Raw genomic sequence first — 12,970 nt, 5'->3', positions numbered from 1 at the left:
AAGTCCAGTAAAACCATCATATTTCCTGTGCCATGCTTTTCTCTCCTACAGACAACCAAAGCCCTTCTCGCCTCATCCTTCCTGTCTATTCTGCTTTCCTTTCTCTCGAAATTATCCCTGACTGTCGTTCCTGGTAAGTCAAGCCCTTTTCTCGCCTGCTCTGACAATCGTCCTCGTCTCACAGGCGTGCCTGGAGGAAAAGGAGAGTGGAAACGTGACAGCGTGTCTCATAGTGACCCTCCAGATGGCATGTGACAGCCAGATTAGCCTCATGCCCTGCTCATCCACTTCTTGGCAAAGAGTGCGTGTGTGCAGCGAAGGAAGAGGAAAGTGGAGCAGAGTAGAATACAGGAGACAGAGGAATAACAAAAGGATAAAGGAGGGCAAGTGCGGACAGAGGAGAAGGATAAGGCAGGAGAGGGGGTTAGAGGAGAGGAAGGGAGAAGTGAGGAGAAGGGGAGGAAATGTGGCCTTATTCTAGGGCTGGGCGATAAAACGATTCTGGGAGAGGAACACCATAAAAATTTACTTCCTTAAGCGAAATAAACGTTTACTCAATAACGATCCAGTCACAAAGCATAAATCACAACAGCTTGTTAGTCTGCAGCTTTCTGCTGCACGTGAAGTACACGTCAGAGAACACACACACTTCCCACTACGAGGCATCGTGTGAGCTGCTGTTGAACAAAGTCGATGTCTCCCGTAAGAGCAAAAACAAAAAGTGGAACTGAGGGGCTCCAAAGCAACAGGGAAGGTAAATGGTCATGATAACATGACATCAATAATAGGGACAACATTAGCACCTTAGCTAGCAGCCACCTCACTGGAACACCTGTGTCGGGCAGAGAGCATTAAAGACACCTGAAGACACACCTATTTGATGTTTTTACTGGTTTTCATTTGTTTCGCAGAGCAGGAGACTTCTGTGGGTGAATCGGCTCCTGGTATAAACTTAGTGAGCTGAAAACACTGATGTCATCCTGACCCCATAACAAGCCAGGCTGAAAGAAGCAAACTGTGTCAGACTGAGCTTCTAATTGGAGATAGACGGATATTTAACAGGAATCTGCTTTACTCAATGTTTTCACTGGTTTTAATTTATTAACGTAAAAAGAACAGATTAAAGCCTTTAAAATGTCTGGATCCTTTGGGCCTTCTTCACTTGTAGGAAACCCTTCAATAAATAATAAATTGATTTTTTGCCGATATCCGATATGCCGATATTTTCCAACCCTTTTTGCCAATTGTCGATTTCGATACCGATATATTAGGTACATGTTTTTATACACCTAATTGCAGAGAAGTGAAGACAAGTCTCCCCTGTATTGGAATTGATATCATGCCTACTCTTGTTGTCGTGGCCCCCAGATTCTTGAGATGGGCGATTAAATTTGTAGAGTTGAATGAATGAGATTTGGCTCCTCCTCACATGACCGATGCTGAGCAACCATTGCTGTCCGTTTCGGAAACTTTGAAAACCTGCCATACCTCAGACATCTTGCACCCTTCTTCACGCCTGATGGGAGAGGTGTTTTAGGGAATCATGGAGCATTTAGGCAGAATTAAAGTGTTTTATCGGCAGAAAATATCTGCAAAAAAATGACATATCTGTCGATGCCAGTGTGACATTTTCAAGCCATAATCTGCAGATAACGTGCTGATAATATCGTGCATCCCTAATAAATTGTAAGAAATAATTGGACTCATCAAGAACAAATGTACAGCGAGCTATATAGCTATATAGGATCATATTATTTTATGATCATATTATTGTTGCCCAGCCCTCCCTCCGTCTCCTAAAGAATTCCTTATAAAAAATATATAACTGACTAAACGTTGAAAATGTGCAGAAAGGAGAAAAGACCAACATGTTTCCCGGTTTGACGAACATGATAACACAGAGCCAGAATGATGCAGCATTTCACTCATGCCAATAACGTACACACACCTCAGTTAAAAAATGTAGTCAGCCAGCAGCCTGTGTGTGTTCACACGTGCATACAGACACACAGAAACAAACCAGGCAAGTGAACTGTGATGAACTGAATCATCAAATGCTGGCGGCCATTTTTGATGCATCTTGTTTAGAACCAGTGATCACAATACCATCACACCAAACCAGTGAAAATATAGTGCAAATCTGTAGTGATAATTTAAGTCACGAGCACAAAAGAGTTTAATGGGATGAAAAACAAGTCATGCACGTTGGGATATTTATCTTACACACGGACACGGCTGTGACGTAGTGATCGAATTCCTGCATCCTTCCCACAGCGATGTGGGTGTCACTGCTCGTCATTATTTATGGCTGCAAAGCTTGGCTCATTAATTCTTCTGGAAGGTGAGGCTGAGCTTGTTCTGAAAGGTAGTGAGATGGAGGGAGCTTTATTAATTGCTCATAAAACAATTCGGTTCATTGTTCCAAAAATATGTCTCCGTGGTACGCTCAGAAAACACAGCAAAACTACAGCATCACATGGGCCATCCCATCGTCACAGGCTGTGATGAATCTGTGAATAACCAGCAAATGAGCTTATTAATGACAGCGGCAAGTTTACAACTCCTCTCAGCATTCACATGCCACATGAGCACAGATTCAGCTTCTATATTTGAGACATTTTTAAGAGTTGTGTTTAGAGAGACAAAATCCCCCTGGTACCCTGGCAAAAGCTCAAATACTATAAAATGATCTGAAACGTGACATTAACCTCCTTTAAGTATCCATGCAGTAAATCATCACTGCCACACCTAACCTGACATGTAAAGAACCTTCTCATTTTATTACCTATTGACACTGAGCAGCAGGCCATAAAGCAGGCAGCGAGCATGCTTTCCACAGCTGTAAACGAACGCCTGACCTGAACTTGAAACCGAACACGATCATAACAAGCATTACAAATGATTGAAACGTGATCTGTAGCGTGTAACCACATCTCCCCTAATGATCAGGACAAAATGACTTCCTTGACCATATCTCTTTCAACGAGCCATTACACAAACACCGCCTGCACTATCTCAACATCTGCTAATGGCAGCAAATACAGTCAGTCACAAGCTCTATTATTTATTTTGCTTGAGCTATTTTTTATCATATTTTTGGCATTATTAGACGTGATTTGTGACCCACAAACAGACTCACTACGTTGTCAAACCAAAACAAACATTGCGTCCTCACCTTAATTCCTCTACAGCTGTCACCTGAGCTCTTCAGGGCTTAAGATACTAGCAATGAAAGCTGAAGTAAACTTACTTCTCCTCTCTCGCCATATGGAGCAAAAGTGGATTACAAGAACAGTAGTACTTTGCACTGACTCCTACAAATTAGACATGGCAGAGCACAACCCTGGTCCTGGCTCTTAAGGGGTTCTTTTCTAATATACTTACACAACTGATGTTGGCAATGGATTCTCTAATGTACACTACTGATAGAAAGCTGATCATATTAGAGGTTAAAAATAAAATCCACAAAGCATGACCGAATCAGCAGCATCCTCACACAGCAGGGATGCAGGTGAGATTCATACATCTGCTTCATTTGGAAATATTCTGATAGCAGCAAACAGTACTAGACAAGCACATCATGTCAATACTGAATTAATAAGAATGTATGAATCAATATTTATTATCATCTAGAAATATATATAGGTAAATATACCAGCAGCAATAATATCTAAGGGCGATCACAACACAATTCAATTCACTAAAATACATTTAAAGGGATCTGTCTGGGGCAGAGTTGAACCAATAATTCAGGCATGCAATATTTAAGCTTATTGCAGCATCAGCATCAGTGTTGTTATACATCAATCAATAAGACAGAAATGCCGTATATTTGAGGTAGGCCTAATGAAGTTCATCAGATAGACTTTGTGCCCTGTTCAATGTTTTACGTAGGGTCTCATTAAAATGTAGCTATATGAAAAATAAATAGATATTGGTCAGTATGTGGACTTTTTGTTTTTAACTTTCAAACATCACTTGCTTTCTGTAACATTCAACAGCTGCCTGCTGAACACAGCTTCACGTGCAGGCAGAAAAACACGCCCATAGTAACAGATACCCTAGTAACCACAAACGCTTCTCGACTGCAGCAGAGAAACACAAAGCTAAACGACAAACTTACACACAAAATACACACAAGTCAAATATTTCCCTCTGTTTCTACTATACACGACTGCTTGGGCAAATTAAATCAGACTTTTTCATTAGAAAAAGCAAAAATTAGGTTTTTTGTCAAATATCACAAAGAGTAGCTAGCTAACTGAAAACAAAGACATCCAGTAACGGAACCAGTTCACTTACCTGGGAAATCACCGTCGACACCCCCCGCATGAGAAGGCTCGACTGAGCGTACAGAGAGGATATTTCCATGTAACAAGCAGCAGTGAGAACAGGGATGAGCCTGGCTGTGAGCAATGACAACAAACAGATGGCGGGAGGAGAACAGCTAGCCCTGCCTTCACAGTTGACATGAGACAGGCTGCTCTACTCCGCTAACCGTCCACGTTCTATCTACACACCTTGCGTTTGACGTCATCACGCAGGCCTCCACAACAACAGTTCCATCTGACCACATTATGGTCAAACCTCAAAGGCTCCCCGTTAATTCCAATTTAATAAGTACCGGTTTTATCTTCCGGTAGGTCAGGTTTTCTTAGTCTCTTTTGTCTTTTGAACAAACTCATCACTGAATTTAGAAATTAAATTGATTAAATTAAATTGATCATAGCCTAATGTGCACATATTAATCTTTGTCATTAATTATTAAAAAAACTTGAAGGTATTTTAATTTTAATTTATGTTTTTGATATTTCAATCATATCCATACATGAATCTTAATCTCATTGAATCAACATAATTCTAAGAAGTTTGTCTTTTAAGCACTCTTTAAATACATAATAATGTAGGTCTGTTCTGTTGTATAGGCCTACTGTACGTTAGATTCTTGGCATCATCCAAACTGTTCTGACAGTTATAACTTAGTAAATACTTCAACATTCTGCATAGTCTACCCAAATACACCGCGGTGTTATATGGCTAATGGCCACTTTGAGCTCCAATGCTTTATTACGATCGTTTATGCCTCATGCAGAAGACAGCTTTTATAATATCCGCTTTCTGACTGGTACTAAAGGTACTTTACTGTAAAATAAAATAATTTGCATAACTGTTGTTGATACAAAGGCTTATATAGTCAGACAGCAGCCTGAACCCTGCTAGCTTTGCATTAGTATCTGGTGTATTAAGTAAACCACAATGAAAGAAAATACTGGCAGTATGAAATTTCCTCATAACAGGCAGGATATGTAAATGTATGCAAAACAGACTCGTGAGATATTTACATTTAAAAGGTCGATGCACAAAAAGCTCCTGTTACAGCCATGCTGATACCATAGTGCTCAAAATGAACAGACCCCAGGAGACTCAGTTATTACAGCTAATGCAAATTAGGGAGACCAGTTCAACAGACAATCAACTGGCACATATTGAAAACATATATATCTGTGTAAGCAACAATGTGCACTTACTGTATGACCAGATACTGCCACAAAAAGTCGGAAAAGCTCAAGTACGTGTTCATTTCATCCGGCTGCTACTCCATCGTCGATAATACACCTTCAAGCTCATTTAAAGCAGCACACAGCCTTGCAAAGCACCATCTGATTCACATGTAGACTACTGCCTCCCTGAACACAGTCACAACTGTTTTGCAATGCTGGTGGTGCGGCCCCGGGGATTACACTGTGGGTGTTTGAAAGGCCCACAGAGTTGATTCAGACTAAAATATCTAAACTTCCTGTACAGGTGAAATATCTCATATTAGGCCCAGATTTTAATTAGTGCAGCACTTTTGTTTATGAGCTAATACTTGCAAAACTAATGTTCCTTTCGAGCTCAGCTGTACTTTGTGTTAGTGCTGATTACTTAATTTAAGCATGCTAAGGCTCATTAAGGATGTGTCGAGCTCAAAGCACCTCCACTCTTAAAGAGCCGTCTCGTCGAGCTGCCAGCATGACTGTAGACTCTGCATCTTGTTTATCATGGTTGATATTTGGCCAAGTGTTCATTGATCATGGATTTGGCTTTGTAAATTATAATTAGAAGTCATATGACAAAAGGAAATTTAATCTTCCTTGTGTTTAAGTGGTTAAGATACGGTGTGTCAATAATCAGTTTGTATTACACATTTAATGAGCTTATGGTGTTCGTTTCTGCCTTCCCATGGCTCTCATATAGCTCTTAAAAATAAATCTCTCAGCTGTCGACGCAGTGAAGCAGTGGGAGTCATTTATTTGGAGATATCTCATTCCTAACATTCTGTAAACGCAGCCTGACTCAGCCAGTCCGCCCCTGCATTGTGTCTAGTTGCAGCTTTTGGGTGGAAAGATCATTCCTCCTGGACAGATAAATTCTCTCCGGCATCCTGTTTTTGTTTTCATTGTCCTCTCAGCTTTTTTTGCAGACAGTCCAGTTCATTCCAGGGCTGTGTGTATATGTATGTGTGTGTTTTTATAAGTGTGTCTGTGTGTGTGGGCGAGAGACAGAGAGAGAATGTGAGGAGGAAACGCACACAGATCGACAGAATGAGACAGAAACAGTGGTGGAGCGCACAGAGGGCCTGTAGAGCAGCCCACTCTCTTCCTGCCATTGTTTCATCCCAGGGACCCACATGAGGCTCGGTGGGGCTTCACACCTCCTGGACATCAGCTGGCTCCCCCTCCCGTTGGCCCACTCCTCCTACGGCTGCACTGCGTTTCCATGGAGACAGAGAATATGCCTGCAGATGATTGCATCCCCTGCTGAAAGGCATTCACAGAGACGATAATACAGCAGGGCCTGAAATCAGAGCGATGTGGAGACCATTCATGAGTCGTGTCACAGAATACATTTTCTTATCATTTCATGCAAATGCATTTACAGTTGCTTTTTCAGTGAAGACCCCGTATCTCCCATAGGTCAGCTTTCTATCAAATAAGAACCTATTTAAAAAGTTTTTAGTAAAGCTAGCAGCAGCTCCATAGAGAAAGTAACCTAAGTCGCTTTGTTGCAGGCAGATATATCCACGATATTTTACCTGGACCGCCACGTTCCACAGGCTGAATCCTGCTGACTTTAATGATCCACTGACCGTACAGTGTCACCAGCCTTCATCTCTTTCCGGGGAAATATCCCAACATCTACTTCATGGATTAGCAAATATAAATATCATGAGTCATTCCAGTTTAGTTATGTTGTTGATTTGTATTTTGGTGTTTTGATATCATGTCCTTTTTTCCTGGGTCACGTTGTCTCTTGTTGTCATGAGTTCTTATTGTTTAGTTTGTATATTGTGTTCCTGTCTTGGTTTAGTCTTTCATTTCATGTAGAGAATTTCCTGTTTTACTTTGTAGTCCTGTCAGTCCTGAGTTTGGTTCCTAGTGTTTCCTGTTTTATTTTGTAGTTCTTGCCCCTTGTATGTCATGTCTTGTTTTACTTCCCTCTGTTGTTCTGTTTCCCGCCTTTCAGATTGTTTTCACCTGCCCTTGATTGTCTCACCTGTGTCTAATTAGCTTCACCTCCCAAGTTTATTTAGTCTTTGTGCTCCCTTGCGTCAGTGTCGGTTCGTCGTCATCTTTATCCCGAATCTTTGTCAGTGATCCTGTTACCCGAACCTGTACCTGGACTTTCTTGTGACTCCCTATGTTTCTGTTGGATTTTTGGTTTTACCTTTCAGTTGGATGTTTTTGTTGGATTTCTACCTGGACTGTTCCACAGTAAGCTTTTGTTTGTTGCCCTTTTGTCTTTTGTTAATTAAACTTTCTGTTTTGTCTGCACCTTGGGTCCTCTCCCTTTTCGTTTTAGTCCAAACCCTGACAATATATATATAAATACAGACAGTCGGGGTTCTCAGAGGATGAACCCTAATGACCTTGGTGATCCCCTGACTTTCCCTAAAGCACTATTATGAGGTTAACTGGTACTGGACTAAATATTATATTTTAACCTGCAGAAATGAAGACATGTTTCTTGGCCCCAGCTGCACTTTGTGTTCAGTGCTGATTTCAAAATGCTAGCATGCTAACATGCTAAACAGAGATGGTGAAATGAGATCAGCATGGCTCACACTCACATACAGTGTTGTGATTGTGGGGAAGGTATCTTCGTCATACAAACCCACCGTCAATAATTTGAGCCTTCATTTGATCTGTAAACCTTGAGATGGTGACGGCAGCTATAAATGTCTATATGAGATTTAGGGACAAACACACGGTGTACACTGAAGGAATGTGAGGGCTTATTTGCATGTCAAACATGAGTTTGTATTTTTAATGTCTTTGGCTCTTGCATCTGTTTTCACAGCTTCACACTGGGAGTGTCGCTGAGCATTCATGACCTCATTACAAGTTTGACTAATGACTGATGAAACTCTATCTGAAAGAGAGGAACTCTATCCGAGCGGATGATCTGGTTAGCTTCCTTTAACCCGGCCAAATTCCCCCTGCTAAGCCGTGTCACACACGTCAAGTCTGCTGACACCTGGTCAGTAAAATTATGAAAACAAAAGCTTGTTTGCACTGAGCATGAGAAATGTCGCCGTTCAGGTTTTTAGTTGTGTTTTTTGCTTTGGCTTAGATAGCGACATGTGTGTATTAAGCTGCATTGCTAAATGCCTTAAGGCCTTCATCTGTTTAAAGTTGTATACATGGGACAGGAGCCAGACACCTGCTACACACGGTCACGTCACTAGGGCACGTGCACACCTGCCCTGCTTATGCAGACCAGCAGATTCTGCAGTGCATAAGAGGCTGTGTGTGTCTGAGTCAACAGTTTGCTGCCTTTTATCACAAGTATATAAAGTCCTTATAAAGAGCTGTGTGTCACACGTTACATTGCACATAATAAAGTAGCAGAAGGGCTAATTGTGTGTTTTCTGAATAACATTTATGCTCGGAGAGACTAACAGGAAGAATGTCACCAGACTGCAAATATGGCAAATCTCAAAGTCACAATACAACATGAGAAAACATATTAAACACTATTGATCACCACCTCTGTGTAATGACAGCACTGCTTTATTTACTCGGATGTATCCTGCTGCCGAGGAGTTTAACATGAGTGGGGCGATTACATGATTTCACAAACAATGGGCGCCTTTCAACAAGGCTAAAATGGCTCGCTATTTTTAACCACCTCTCCTTATTTCATGCTAATATCCTGCTTTAGGATTAACCCTGCTTTTAACTGGGCTGCACAGTACCAGTGGCGGGATGTGAGCTCAGCAGCACGAGTTGTGATGACGTTTGAGCGAAGAGTTAGATGACGATGACGTTAAAGGGGAAAAAATACAGGAAAAAAGTAAATAACAGATTACAGAATTATTAAAGAAATAAGTTACAATTATTTCAAAACTGGGATCAGATTGATAAACATCTCTCAGAACTCAGCATTAACTCATCTTAAATTAAATTCTTGTCAATTATTTATGAAATGAATAATAAAATGTGAATGAAACCTGAACAGTTTTTATTAAGAGTAAGACGTATAATGTACACACAGACGAATACAAAGAAGCACCAGTTTTATGCAGCTTTTACACTGTTAATAGTTGCTTACGTCCACTGCAGGACAAAATAACAATGCCTGAGACCGTACAATATGAAAATGGCTCTCTATGCTAATTTGATTATTATAGCCCTGTTAAAACTAGCAATAGCAACACCAGGAGACATTAAGTCAAAGTCCTTTTGTATAATTGACGTGTGTGTCAGCTTCCCTCTCTACAGCCATGCTCTTCTTTGTGATTAATTTTCAATCAGTAGATATAATGAGGCCTCTTCATAGCTGATGATGCCGTCTGTGTGGCTCCAGAGTATAAGTCATATTTTGCATGTTCAGTTAATGTTCAGCATCCAGTTAACACTGTGTATGAAGTGGTGCATGGTGCAGTCTGAAGCAGCGCTGCAGTTCTGCCGCCTCCTCTCTTATTCCGCAGCCCATAAAAGCTGCCGGTCAGTTGCTGAGGTAAGTAGAAACAGCATGAGAAAGCATCACCTCCCTAAGTGCCACTTTAGTGCTCAATTGCAGAGGGAAACGCCACAGCAGCGCCCCTTTGTGTCATAACGTGGGTACTACACACGAGCCAGCTTATCAACACTGTGAAGACCTGCAGGATCTGAAGGCACACACAGAGAAGTCATCCATGTCCTAAATATGGTAGGATACAGATTTGTATTGTTCTACTTCCTGCAGCATGATTATCAGCATCTTTAATATTGTACTTGTAATCTCCCAATGAGGCCACTAGAGGGCGCTGTCTTCTTTCTGAATGCAGAGCTACAGAAGGTTTTTGGAGGGAAAATGAGGGCGACTTAATACAATCTTCTAACAGACTAAGACGTTCCTTTAAGGTTTGAGCAACAGTGTGATTGTGCTTTACCTCTCACAATATAAACCCAACAGATGAACTGATTTTCAGAACATTTGTTTCAGTCAGAGGTTCCTCTGATCTATCCTGGGGAGACTGTCCAGGATGATTCTGATCAAGCGCTCGCTAATTACTCGCTTTCTTCACTCCCTGCTCTCCAGGCAGTGATTAGAAACGACCAGATTCATTTGTAACTGTCTGATTTTGGATCTCACCAAAGTGCTTTGATTGCAAACACATTTTAAGGATCAGCTACGACTCGCAGGATCAGCTGTAAGCAACAAGGAGTGTCGTATCAGAGGGAGTGACTGCCTGACTGTAAGAGTTGGTTGGATTGATTTTCCCCTTCTTCTCACCTTTTCTCATGTTTCAGCAGCAGCACTCGATGCAGTGCTCATTTACACTTCATTCCCATGCCAGTGGTCTATCAGTGTCAAGAGTTTCCAAGTGTTCACATAATAGCACTGTCAGTTTCTGCACTCATTTTCAAACCTCGGTGGAAATCCCAGCGGAGCTGTGCTGCAGAGTCAGACCGCAGCACGCCTCAAGCAGAGAGAGAGTTACCCCTCTGCTGCTGCTGTTGTGTTTTTGTTAAAGAACTGGGAAGCTGCTGAGTCATTGTCGAGGACTGGGAGCACAACTTTTCCTACAGTTACTTCCAGAACCTGAAGAGTTGGTTGTTATCATCAACATTTAAGGCATTCACAATAACTGCACTACTACAATGCCAACGAGAGAACACGCTGAGAAGAGAAATTCTTTTAATTGCTGCCAGTTCAGATGAAAGGGGAGGACAGTGTGTTGCCAACGAGGACTCACAGAATCATCTGGTTTACTGTCACATCCTCCAAAAGAACGCTCAGACCTTCAGGTCTTCCTTCAGAGCTGCTGTTCCTCTCAGCGTGACGTCTGTGTGGTAACTACAGGCTGCTATGAGAGGATGGAGAGGAGCTCAGAACCCTGTTTGAGTGGCAGAATGTGGCTGATGCACACTGAATCACTTGCCTGCAGCCAGAGAAGGCTGCAGTACTAAAGTACTTAAGAACAATGTTGAGGCACTTGTTCTAATAGTTAATTTACAATTAAAATCGCTGTCAGATTGCTTTGATACTGTTAAAAACATTGTGTTGTCATCCTGTGATTTTAAATGTAAAGAATCTTTGACCTGCGCCTGCAGCTCTGATACGACACTGTTAAACAGAACTTGTGCTTTTGGGAAAAATACCTGGGCAAATATTATTCTGGTCCCTTTGTGGATGACAATAAATCAAACCGTAAAAGTGTTTAAGAGAGAATACAAGAACAAATGAAATCCTTCAGAAGCAAAGCTAACTGTCGTTAATGTGCTTCGATGGCTTTGTTGCAGCTGCCACACTGAAACGCTTCACTTCAACTGAGACATCAGCAATATGCAAATAATGCTCCCTGAAAACACACGTGTTTGTGGATGGTCCCTCCCCGGCCGTGATGATGACACCAGCTTTCCACTGCTGAGATGAATTGCTTGCACAGCACAAGCTTTGTGAAAAGAAATCTACTACATTTGGATTTTTGCCACCGCAAATAAATGTCATTTGGCGGTGTGCAGGTTTTCTTAGGTCAGGAGCTGAAAGAATTTTTCTTTCTGAGCGTTAGCAGAAAATTGTGTGCAGTGAATCCTCTTTTCATTTTAACACCGGGGCCAAAAGAGTTAGAGCGGTCTGGATAAAGTGAATGTGGAGATTTATTTCCATACAGGTTCTCTGCATGCTGCAGGGCCATTTTCAACAGTAATGAAATCATATTTTGTGTCACTGGGCATCGCAGTCTGTGAGAGGAAGAAATGAGACATCAGTTGTATACATTCATCTCCTTCTATTTCCACAGTGTATTCAAATGTCTCCGTCTGTCTCCTGCTGAAAGACGCTGCTGTCTCCAGGACATACGCCCCTCTTTGGACCCCTCAAAGGCAATTCAACAGCAGACACTATTTCAATTTCCTGTGCCAGTAAATGGTTCTTATTTTCTTGTTGAATGAAGCAGGAAACAACAAGTGTCATTTGCAACTGTCACATTTGCATCTCTATGACGCATATGTGCTCTCCAGGTGCATTGCTGTGAGGGTCTCTGCACACTTCAAAGCCCCTCTTCCCTCAAAAATGTGTTCCACGTGTTTCTTCACTTGAAGCTCCGGCCTTCCCTGTGCTCAGTGATGTATGTGCACAGACTAAAGAAAGATGTCTCCATATTTTGCTGCTCTCGCTGTTAAAAGACAAACAAGGCCGTGCACAAAGGACTGCAGCTGAACTGATGATGTGGAAGAGGTTGGGTACTCGATCCACTGAGCTAACTGTTGGTCCTTCCTTCCATTTGGAGGTTTGAAATCTTTACATTGGAAGAACTATAGATGGTCTGGGAGAGGTAGGAATCGAACCAGCAATCTCTGATGCAAGGGACAGGCGCTCTGTCCACTGAGCTGACTGGATGACTTTCTACCAGGAGTTTGTTCATGAACATCTGACATTGATTTGAGGACACTAAATCTCATGGAAGCTTTTTCCATAAATATATTAGAATAAAATAGAA

This window comes from Semicossyphus pulcher, unplaced genomic scaffold (assembly GCF_022749685.1).
Source record: "Semicossyphus pulcher isolate SPU_LCO1_2020_fin unplaced genomic scaffold, fSemPul1.0.p SCAF_3, whole genome shotgun sequence".
In the NCBI taxonomy this organism is placed as follows: Eukaryota; Metazoa; Chordata; class Actinopteri; order Labriformes; family Labridae; genus Semicossyphus; species Semicossyphus pulcher.
This window is presented reverse-complemented; position numbering follows the sequence as displayed.